Source organism: Rhincodon typus, chromosome 2, assembly GCF_021869965.1.
Source record: "Rhincodon typus isolate 14 chromosome 2, sRhiTyp1.1, whole genome shotgun sequence".
NCBI lineage: Eukaryota > Metazoa > Chordata > Chondrichthyes > Orectolobiformes > Rhincodontidae > Rhincodon > Rhincodon typus.
Window position 1 is genome coordinate 67,003,920 of NC_063333.1, and position 12,422 is coordinate 67,016,341.

The window sequence follows — 12,422 nt, forward strand, 5'->3', positions numbered from 1 at the left end:
CATTAAACTCCATTTGCCACCTCTCAGCCCAGCTCTGCAGCTTATCTATGTCCCTCTGTAACCTGCAACATCCTTCTGCACTATCCACAACTCCACCGACTTTAGTGTCATCTGCAAATTTACTAACCCATCCTTCTACACCCTCATCCAGGTCATTTATAAAAATGACAAACAGCAGTGGCCCCAAAACAGATCCTTGCGGTACACCACTAGTAACTGAACTCCAGGATGAACATTTCCCATCAACCACCACCCTCTGTCTTCTTACAGTTAGCCAATTTCTGATCCAAATTGCTGAATCACCCTCAATCCCATGCCTCCGTATTTTCTGCAATAGCCTACCGTGGGGAACCTTATCAAACGCTTTACTGAAATCCATATACACCACATCAACCGCTTTACCCTCATTCACCTGTTTGGTCACCTTCTCAAAGAACTCAATAAGGTTTGTGAGGCATGACCTACCCTTCACAAAACCGTGTTGACTATCCCTAATCAAATTATTCCTTTCTAGATGATTATAAATCCTATCTCTTATAATCCTTTCCAACACTTTACCCACAACCGAAGTAAGGCTCACTGGTCTATAATTACCAGGGCTGTCTCTACTCCCCTTCTTGAACAAGGGGACAACATTTGCTAGTCTCCAGTCTTCTGGCACTATTCCTGTAGACAATGATGACATAAAAATCAAAGCCAAAGGCTCTGCAGTCTCCTCTCTAGCTTCCCAGAGAATCCTAGGATAAATCCCATCCGTCCCAGGGGACTTATCTATTTTCACACTTTCCAGAATTGCTAACACCTCCTCCTTATGAATCTCAATCCCGTCTAGTCTAATAGCCTGTATCTCAGTATTCTCCTCGACAACATTGTCTTTTTCCTGTGTGAATACTGATGAAAAATATTCATTTAGCGCCTCTCCTATCTCTTCGGACTCCACGCACAACTTCCCACTACCGTCCTTGACTGACCCTAATCTTACTCTAGTCATTCTTTTATTCCTGACATACCTATAGAAAGCTTTAGGGGTTTCCTTGATCCTACCTGCTAAAGACTTCTCATGTCCCGTCCTGGATCTTCTTATCTCTCTCTTTAGGTCCTTCCTGGCTAACTTGTAACTCTCAAGCACCCTAACTGAGCCTTCACGCCTCATCTGTACATAAGCCTCCTTCTTCCTCTTGACAAGAGATTCAACTTCTTTAGTAAACCACGGTTCCCTCGCTTGACCACTTCCTCCCTGCCTGACAGGTACATACTTCTCAAGGACACGCAGTAGCTGTTCCTTGAACAAGCTCCACATTTCAATTGTGCCCAGCCCCTGCAGTTTCCTTCTCCATCCTATGCATCCTAAATCTTGCCTAATCGCCACATAATTGCCTTTCCCCCAGCTATAACTCTTGCCCTGCGGTATATACCTATCCCTTTCCATCGCTAAAGTAAATGTAACTGAATTGTGGTCACTATCACCAAAGTGCTCACCTACCTCCAAATCTAACACTTGGCCTGGTTCATTACGCAGTACCAAATCCAATGTGGCCTCACCTCTTGTTGGTCTATCTACATACTGTGTCAGGAAACCCTCCTGCACACATTGGACAAAAACTGACCCATCTAAAGTACTCGAACTATAGCGTTTCCAGTCAATATTTGGAAAGTTAAAGTCCCCCATAACAACTACCCTGTTACTTTTGCTCCTATCCAGAATCATCTTTGCAATCCTTTCCTGTACATCTCTGGAACTTTTCGGAGGCCTATAGAAAACTCCCAACAGGGTGACCTCTCCTTTCCTGTTTCTAACCTCAGCCCATACTACCTCAGTGGACGAGTCCTCATCAAACGTCCTTTCTGCCACCGTAATACTGTCCTTGACTAACAATGCCGCACCTCCCCCTCTTTTACCACCTTCCCTGATCTTACTGCAACATCTAAACCCCAGAACCTGCAACAACCATTCTTGTCCCTGCTCTATCCATGTCTCCAAAATGGCCACAACATCGAAGTCCCAGATACGAACCCATGCTGCAAGTTCACCCACCTTATTCCAGATGCTCCTGGCATTGAAGTAGACACACTTCAAACCACCTTCCTGCCTGCCGGTACACTCCTGCGACCTTGAAACCCTATTCATGGCCTCACTACTCTCAACCTCCTGTACACTGGAGCTACAATTCAGGTTCCCATCCTCCTGCTGAATTAGTTTAAACCCTCCCGAAGAGCATTAGCAAAGTTCCCCCCCAGGATATTGGTACCCCTCTGGTTCAGGTATAGACCATCCCGTTTGTAGAGGTCCCACCTACCCCAGAATGAACCCCAATTATCCAGGTATCTGAATCCCTCCCTCCTGCACCATCCCTGTAGCCACGTGTTCAACTGCTCTCTCTCCCTATTCCTTGCCTCGCTAGCACGTGGCACGGGTAACAAACCAGAGATAACAACTCTGTTTGTTCTAACTCTAAGCTTCCACCCTAGCTCCTTGAATTTCTGCCTTACATCCCCATGCCTTTTCCTACCTATGTTGTTGGTGCCTATGTGGACCACAACTTGAGGCTGCTTCCCCTCCCCCTTAAGGATCCCGAAAACACGATCCGAGACATCACGGACCCTGGCACCTGGGAGGCAACACACCAACCGCGAGTCTCTCTCGTTCCCACAGAATCTCCTATCTGTCCCCTTAACTATGGAGTCCCCAGTGACTAATGCTCTCCTCCTCTCCCCCCTTCCCTTCTGAGCAACAGGGACAGACACTGTGCCAGAGACCTGTACCCCATGGCTTACCCCTGGTAAGTCGTCCCCCCCAACAGTATCCAAAACGGTATACTTGTTATTGAGGGGAATGGCCACAGGGGAGCCCTGCACTGTCTGCCTGTTCCCCTTCTGTCCCCTGACTGTAACCCATCTACCTTTTTCCTGTACCTGAGGTGTGACTACCTCCCTGTAACTCCTCTCAATTACTCCCTCAGCCTCCCGAATGATCCGAAGTTCATCCAGCTCCAGCTCCAGTTCCCTAACATGGTTTCCGAGGAGCTGGAGTTGGGTGCACTTCCCACAGATGAAGTCAGTGGGGACACTAGTGGTGACCCTTGCCTCCCTTGTTCTACAGGAGGAGCATGCAACTGCCCTAACATCCATTCCCACTGTTCTGAATTCCCAAACAGACTGTTGAAAAAAAAAACTAGTAACCTTACCAAATCGGCGCTCAGAACATTTTCTTTGGTTAGAGGAGGAGGATGGGTGGGAGACACTACCTAGGTAGTGTTTTGGGTAAAGCAACCGCCCAAATATATTACCTCACTTACTCAGCCGTCCCTTGTCCGCTCCTGCTCAGCGTGCGCTCCGCCTATTCATGAGGTAAGTTTTTAAAGGATTAACTTACCTTCCTGGCAGCCCCTGGTCCTCGCCCTCACTGCTGCTGCAAAAATGGAGTCACCCGAGGTAAGACTTTTATAATCGAAAAGCTTACCTTCCCAGGGTGCCCTCGCGCTTCCTCCCAGACTCCCGCCGCTGAAACAACTGAAAAGCACCTCAGGGAATTATCCATGAGCACCAACCACACACACCCCTCATCCACAGACATTGGCATCTGAGATTTGCCAACCCCTTATGATCCTCATACACCTCTCCGATCAACTTGGAGAAAGCACAAACCGACACTGCAAGGTGTCCAGCAACTAGCATCGAAAGGATGCTGCAAGGACACCTTGCATTCACCAACAGACACTCAGCTCACAAAGTTGACCAGGCTGCATCTCACGGCTACTCCAGTGCTCTCTAAGTGCTCACTCACTAAGTGTTTGCTTGCATGTTCACACCATTCATCCTTGCTTTGCCTTGCTGTGCCAATTAGCAAAGTCACACAACTAGGCAGCCTGCCTTGGTGTCAGCAGTTCTCAGGCAGTGTAGCAGACATCTTGCTGTATGGTAGAGTGCTATATCACTCTCAACTGGCATCATGTACCAGCAGCTAACACAGCAAACACACTGAATGTAGCAAACAGGCAGCCCCTTCAGAGTTCCCTTGATGAAGCTGTGCTGACACAGTTCCATTTGCCATGCACTTCCAAGTACTTTGCAATCTATCCTTAATATTGGACTCTAAAACCTACCGATGACTGAGGTCAGCCTAACTGGCCTATAGTTTCCTGTCCTCTGTTTCCCTCCCTTCTTAAAAAAGGGTTTTACATTAGCCATTTTCCAGTCCATGGGACCTTCCCTGACTCCAGTGATTCCTGAAAGATTACCACCAATGCCTCTAGAATCTCCTCAGCTATCTTCATCAGAAATTTGGGGAGTAGTCCAACTGGTCCAGGTGATTTATCACCTCCAGACCTTTCAGCTTACCCAGCACCTTCTCCTTAGTGATGGCCATTGCAGTCCCCTCTGCTCCCTGACTCTCTTGAAGTTCTGGTATGCTGCTGGTGTCTTCCATTATGAAAACTGATGCAAAGTACCTATTCTGTTCCTCTGCCATTTCTTTGTTCACCATTACTTTTTCCAGCAGTCCAATGTCTACTCTTGCCTCTCTCATACCTTTTAGATATCTAAAAATCTCTTGCAATCTTCTTTTATATTACTAGCTAGCTTACTCTCATATTTCATCTTCTCCCCCTTATTGTTTTTTATAGTTGTCCTCTGATGGTTTTTACAGGCTTCCCAATCCTCTGGTTTCCCACTAATCTTCATCACATTGTATGCTTTTTCTCGTGCTTTTATGTTGTCTCTGACTTCCTTTGTCAGCCACGGTTACTTCGTCCTCTCCTTTTTGTGTTTCTTCTTCCTTGGGATGAGTTCTACTGTGCCTGCTAAATTACTCCTAGAAACACTTGCCATTGCTGCTTCACCATCTTCCCTGAGAGGCTCCCCTTCCAATTCTCTCTCTTGTCTTTGTAGTTACCTTTATTCAACTGTAATACCATTACATCTGACTCCAGCTTCTCCCTCTCAAACTGGAGGGTGAATTCTATAATACTATGGTCACTGCTCTCTCGGGGCTTCTTCACCTTCAGCTCCCTAATCAAGTCTGGCTCATTACACAGCACCAAATCCAGAATTGCTTGGTCCCCAGTGGGTTAACCACAAACTGTTCCAAAAAACATTTCGTAGCCATCCCACAAATTCCTTTCCTTGAGATCCACTCCCAACCAGATTTTCCTCGTCCACCTGCATACCGAACTCCCTCATGATAATTGTAATAGTGCCTTTCTTACGTGCCTTTTCTATCTCCTGATTTATTTTCTGCCCCACATCTGGACCACATTGATATGAGGCCTGTACATAACTCCCATCAGGGATTTTTTCCTTTGTGGTTCCTCAACTCCACCCACTCAGATTCTATGCCTTTTCTATGTCACTTCTTGCTATCGATTTAATTTTATTTTTTACTAAAAAGGCAACCCCGCTCCCTCTGTCCATCTGTCTGTCTTCTTGACAGGACCTGTATCCTTGGATATTTAGTTCCTAGGCCTGCTCCTCTTGCAGCCATGTCTCTGTGATACCCATAATATCATAGCTGCCAATTTTAAGCTGCGCTACAAGCTCATTTACCTTGTTTTGTACACTGCACGAATTTAAGTACAATACCCTCAAGTCCTGTGCTGACTGCCCCTCTTCTCATACTTGTTCCTTTATCTGCTGTGCCTGAAGTTAGATTCCTGAACCTTTCCATCCTCTCTGTCCTATTACTTGCTCTGGAAACTTTAATAACTTCTGCTGAGCCCTCTCCCCCTAGCCCTATTAAATCTTTCTATAATTTTCCATGCAACTGAACACATCTCCCCGCTATTTAGTTTAAAGCTCTATCATCACCCTAGTTATGCAATTTACCAGGACCATCTGAACAGCTCTCCTTCCCCAGTACTGGTGCCAATGTCCCATGAATTCAAACCTGTTTCTCCCATATCAATCTTTCAGCCATGCATTTACATTTTTGTTCTTGTTGACCCTATGCTAATTTGCTCATGGCTCGGGTAGTAATCCAGAGATCATAACATTTTTGGTTCTGTTTTTCAATTTAGCCCCTAGCTGCTCGTATTCCCTCAGCAGAACTTCTTTCCACTTTCTACCTATATCGTTGGTGCCTATGTGGACCACGACAACTGGATCTTTCACCTCTCACTCCAAGTTCCTCTGGACCCCAGATGAGATATCCTGAACCTAGACACCATTCAGGCAACATGGCCTTACAATTACATTTCTCTTTTCTCCCCACTTTTGAATGGCTCGCTTTACCATGGTGCTATGGTCAGTTTGCTCATCCTCCCTACAGCCCCCGCTATCAACCACACAGGGAGGATGAATCTCAAATGTGTTAGACAAACCTGAGGGCTCATGCTCCGTCAGCACTACCTGCTGGGTCCCTCTACCTGCCTCACTCATTGTTGCACCCTCCTGTCCCTTATCACTGCAGCCATTCTGGGGATTAAGGCTAACACGGTTAGGGAGATTTATAGGCACCAGTCAGTGGCCTGGGAACTTCTCATCTGGGACTCTCCAGTTAGATCACTCAAGGGGATGGGTCATGGTCAGTCATCAAGACCTTCCAGAGAAATTAAGGGGAAAGGGTTTCAGCGGGGAGACAAGGTAGTCTACTATGATGGGAAGGAGACTCAGGAGCTTATTTGTGGGGATTGGAGAAATGGGGTATAACAATTGTGAAGAGAAAGCAACTTATCTGTAAGGGGAGGATACAGTAAAGCATTGCTGGGAATAGGATAATGCTGGAGGGGGTGCGTCCATGGTCAGGAGCACCCTGGTTTCAAGGTGACAAAGGCAAAATATTGCAGATGCTGGAAATTAGAAAAATTTCCGAAAACGCTGGAAATACTCAGCTTGTCTTGCAGCAAGTGTGAATCGAGAAACAGAATTAACATTTCAGTTCTGTTACCATTTACTTCTGATGAGATGCCACAACACTTGTCTGCATTAATGCAAATTTGAAATACAGTTAATCTTCTGTGCAATAACATAAAAGTATATAAGAATACAAATACTGACTGAAGAAGTGGAGGACCAACTAAACACAAATGGTAGGTTGAAGCAGCGTAGACATGTATGGAAAACCAAAGGAAAAAGCTATACTATGTAAGCATACATTGTGGGTATGAAAATGACTCAGTTAACTATAGACAGCACTCAAATTGTGCCCCCAACCCTCCCATGTCTGTAAGCAACTTGTTTCAGCACAGACTTTTAAATGAACTTAAGCCTTGTCACCAGTCAGACCACTAACTTTGGCACATCTAAAGGTTAGGCAATAATAAGGAAGCTCCAAAATCATGCAGCATTACACCAGCTACCACAAGAAACAATCCATAATGAAACTGCAAGAGGTACTTGATTCTTCTAGACAGTGCTGGTGAAGGGTCCTTCATTCGATTTCATGTTGTTCAGTGGTGTGAAGTTAAGGGGGGGAGCATAGACAGGAGTGTTGCATTCAAAATGGCAGTGCTAGGGCCAAATTAACATTGCATATTGATTTATCTGCCTGTTCTACATGTTGCTGACAATCTGTGCATGTGCACAATCCTTTTATAAAATAACATTGGGCACAATGAGTGCACCTCAGACTCATTTTTGAGCACTTGGGAGTCACTAGCATCCAAAAACAAGAGCCCAATTTAACCTCAGAGTCCATGTAATGGTTAAGGAAACCAATAAATGGACGACATCCAAACTGGCTTCAGAGTGGCATTTCAACTGCAGAGCAGAGATTTCAGTTTCATTTTCTTATGACAACCAACAAATACATCAAAAAACATCTCAAAGTGATTCTTAGAGAAGAAAATTAACTGTAGGCCATAGAAGAAGGTAACGAAGAAGAAGCTTGGCAAGATGGAAAGTTTTTAAGAAAAATATAGAAAGATTTGTGAAAAGAATTCCACTGCTATTCCATGCTGCTTTTGGAAGAAACCTTTTAGAAGTATATTCCTGTTCAATGCCATGCCTTATAATGACTACCATATAACTGTTGGCAGAATACAAATAGTCTGTGATATTGATACAACCAAAGTAGATGCAGAAATAGTAGAGATGAATTCATGTTGAGAAGTAGAGACTGGAGAAATATGTTGGTTTTAAGCTGGAACTTTGTCTTGGACTTAAAAGTACTGTAGATTGATTTTATTTATTGCCATCCTGATATTACTTTATAGCTTTGTCTGCAATTTCACTGTGCAATGACATAATCTGTAAACCAGAGATTGCTACAGATTCAGGCAATGTAGAATCTAGATTTAATAACAACAATTGATCCAGTCCTTCAGAGTACCGTATGCACTGTCATCCCGCGTACTTCTTGTGGAGGGAACTTCTACTGCCTTCCGAAGATACACAAAGCCAACACACCTCGATGTCCCATCATATCAGGCAATAGGACTCTGTGTGAGAACCTCTCTGGTTATGTCGAGGGCATCCTGAAACCCATTGTACAGAGCACCCCCAGCTTCTGTAATGACACTACAGATTTCTTACAGAAACTCAGCACCCATGGACCAATCGAACCAGGAACGTTCCTCATCACAATGGACATTTTAGCACGCTGCACCAGCATCCCCCACAATGACGGCATCATTGTAACAGCCTCAGTGCTCAATACCACCAAGTGCCAATTTCCAGACGCCATCCTACAGCTCATCCACTTCATCCTCAAACACACGGTCTTCACCTTCGACAACCAGTTCTTCATCCAGACACACGGAACAGCCATGGGGACCAGATTTGCTCCCCATTATGCCAACAATTTCATGCACAGGTTCGAACAAGACTTCTTTGTTGCGCAGGTCTTCCAACCAAAGCTATACACCAGATATATTTACGACATTTTCTTCCTTTGGACTCATAGTGAGAAATCACTGAAGCAACTACATAGTGATATCAACAAGTTTCATCCCACCATCAGACTTAGCATGGACTACTCTTTAGAATCAGTCTCATTCTTGGACACATGCATCTCCATCAGGGACAGACACCTCAGTACCTCACTCGACCGCAAGCCTATGGATAACCTCACGATGCTGCATTGCTCTAACTTCCACCCTAAACATATTAAAACACACATCCTACAGACAAGCCCTACGCATACACAGGATCTGCTCAGATGAGGGGAATGTGATGGACATTTGAAGGTGTTGAAGGATACCCTCACAGGAACAGGATACGATGCTCAACTTACTGATTGCCAAATCGGTTGTGCCACAGTGAAAAGCCTTCATGACCTCCTCAGAAGACAGACACGGGAAATGACTGATAGGGTACCCTTTGTCACCCAGTATTTCCCGGGCATGGAGAAACCACGCCATGTTCTTCGCAGCCTTCAAAACATCATTAATGCCAATGAGCACCTTGCTAAGGTCTTCCCCACGCTTCCACTTCTCGCCTTCAAACAACTGCCAAACATTAAACAGATCACTGTTCACAGCAAACTACCCAGCCTTCAGGACAACATCGACCACAATACTATACAATGCTGTCATGGTAACCTCTGTAAGACATGTCAGAACTTCAACATGGATACTACCATCCACTACATGCATGGCAGATACTCATGTGACTCGGCCAACTCGGTCTATCTCATACGCTGTAGGCAAGGATGCCCCGAGGTATGGTACATTGGCGAAACCATGCAGATGCTACCACAATGGATGAATGGACACCATGCAACAATCGCCAGACAGGAATGTTCCCTCCCAGTGGGTGAACACTTCAGTGGTCAAGGACATTCGGCCTCGGATCTTCAGGTAAACATCCTCCAAGGAGGACTTCGGGATACCCAACAATGCAGAATCACTGAGCAGAGGCTGATAGCCAAGTTCAATACCCATGAGGATTGTCTCAACTGGGTTCATGTCACACTATAGGTGACCCTTTACATACACACACACACACACACAAATCTATGGAGTGAATTTGCATTTCCAGATTTGTAATTGCAGATACATTTTATTTTGTTCAAAAAGCACACAATTTGTAGACAGTCAATGTGGCATTTTATAAATTCCTACTTTGAAAATAAAACCAGTCTGACTCCAAGTTGATAAACAGCCAGATTCTAAACAGGGCCTCTCACCTAAAATGAATTGTCTGACCTGGGATGTCACCTCTGGTATACTGAGGGAACTGATAAAACCTTTAGTTACCTCAGCATAAATTCGGGAATTTGCATATTGATCCTTTCTAACTGATTAAAAATTTAACAGCCATCTTAGGTTTATTCAACACCGCATCAGTTCTATGACCTTTTGATCATTTGCTTATAAATCCTGTGTCCAATGCCACCTCTCTCACTGACACCTGTAGATGGAGCAAGACTCCGAAAGCTTGTGTCTTCAAATAAACCTGTTGGACTGTAAATTGGTATAGAGATAGTAGGAACTGCAGATGCTGGAGAATCTGAGATAACAAGGTGTAGAGCTGGATGAACACAGCAGGCCAAGCAGCATCAGAGGAGCAGGAAATCTGACGTTTCGGGCCTAGACCCTTCTTCAGAAGGGTCATTTTCTGATGAAGGGTCTAGGCCCGAAACATCAGCTTTCTTGCTCCTCTGATGCTGCTTGGCCTGCTGTGTTCATCCAGCTCTACACCTTGTTATCTCGGACTGTAAATTGGTGTTGTGTGATTTTTGACCTTGAGATGTTCTGTGTTGAATATAGTCTGAAATTGGGTAAATTAGAGCTGTGTGGACAAAGATACTCATGTTTTAACAAGATCAAGGAGCAGTGAATGTAGAATTCTCTATTAGTGTGATAGGATACCAGACCATTTGCTTTGAAATAAGTCAGCCCATTTCTTTTCGATGAACAATTGACAATGAGACTAATATGAAACAAAAAAGAACTGTGGATGCTGGAGATCTGAAACAAAAACAGAAAATGGTGGTGAAATTCGGTAGGTCTGGCAGCATCTCTGGGGAGAAAGTAGAGTTAATGTTTTGAGACTGAAGATGCTTCATCAAACTGTTCTGATAGAGTCTGAAGACTCAAAAGGTTAACTCTGCTTTCTCCCCCCCAGCTGCTACCTGATAAGAGTAGCACAGTGGTTAGCACTGCTGCCTCATGGCACCAGGGACCTGGGTTCAATTCTAGCCTCAGGTGACTGTTTGTGTGGAGTTTGCACATTCTCCTTGTGTCTACATGGGTTTCCTCCCACAGTCCAAAGATATGCAGCCTTGGTGGATTGGCCAGGCTAAATTACCTGTATTGTTCAGGGATGTGTAGATTAGTGGGGGGATGCTCTGAGGGTCAGTGTGGACTTGTTGGGCCAAAGGGCCTGTTTCCACACTGTAGGGGCTCTACATAATGAGTTTCACCACCAATTTCTGTTTTTGTTTGTCAGCAATGACACTAGCCTTTTAAATATTCCTCTAGGGATTGTTTTGAAAGGTTGAAACAACACACAAGGAGGCACAGGGATTGTGAAGTGAAACTTGTAATCTTTAACTTTATCTAACCTTCAAGAAGATCAGCTTCCTGCTCAGCTACTGACTCATTCTGAATTGTAACTCATCTATGATGACCAGACAACATAATAAACCAATTATTAGAAAGTTAAATATCCGACTGGAAATATTAATATGATATTTTTCTCTATTCGCTCTCAATAGATTGAATACAGGATGTTCTTTTTTATAAGCCCTGTTATTTTTAAAGTAATTCATATTCTGTTATTATTTATTATAAATTATATTACGTTAACATTCAGCATTGATCTGGTATAAGGCGTACGGGCTAAGCCTTGTCTTGGGAAAATGTTTGAAGCTAATATCAAAGAAGTTATAGCAGGGCACTTGGATAAATTCAAGGTAATGAGGCAGCGTCAGCATGGTTTTGTGAAAAGGAAACCACATTTAACCAATCAATTAGAGCTCTTTGAAGAAGCAGCATTTCTGTAAATGAAAGAAAGTTGACGAATATGATGTAAATAGATTTCCAGAAACCATTTGATAAAGTGCTGGTTGAAAGGTTATTCCAGAGAATAAAAATTCATGGTGCAGGGTTACCATTATTGACGTAGATCGAAGATTTGGTGGCTAACAGGAGTAGGCCTGAATGGGTCTTTTTCAGGCTGGCAAGATGTAACTAATGGTGGCCACAGGGACCAGTGTTGGGGTCTCAATTGTTCACAATTTATAGAAGTAACTTAGATGAAGGGATGGAAGGTAGGTACAAGACAGCAGCGCAGTAGCAGGGCTGTGTGTGGGCTCATGTGCACAGGGCTTATGTGCCTTTTCTTTCCTTTTTGCTTTTGGTCTTTTTCTTTTTCTTTTTTATTGCTGTCTTTTATTCGAAGCCTTTTGCGGCGGGATCGGTGGCATTGACACAGCCATGAGAGCGGGCGTGCGCATGTGGAGTGGCGAGAGCCTCCCGGCAGTAAGAGGCGGTCCAGGCTCCTCCTGGTGATCGGGGGTGGGGGGAGGGGGCAAAAGCAAAAAA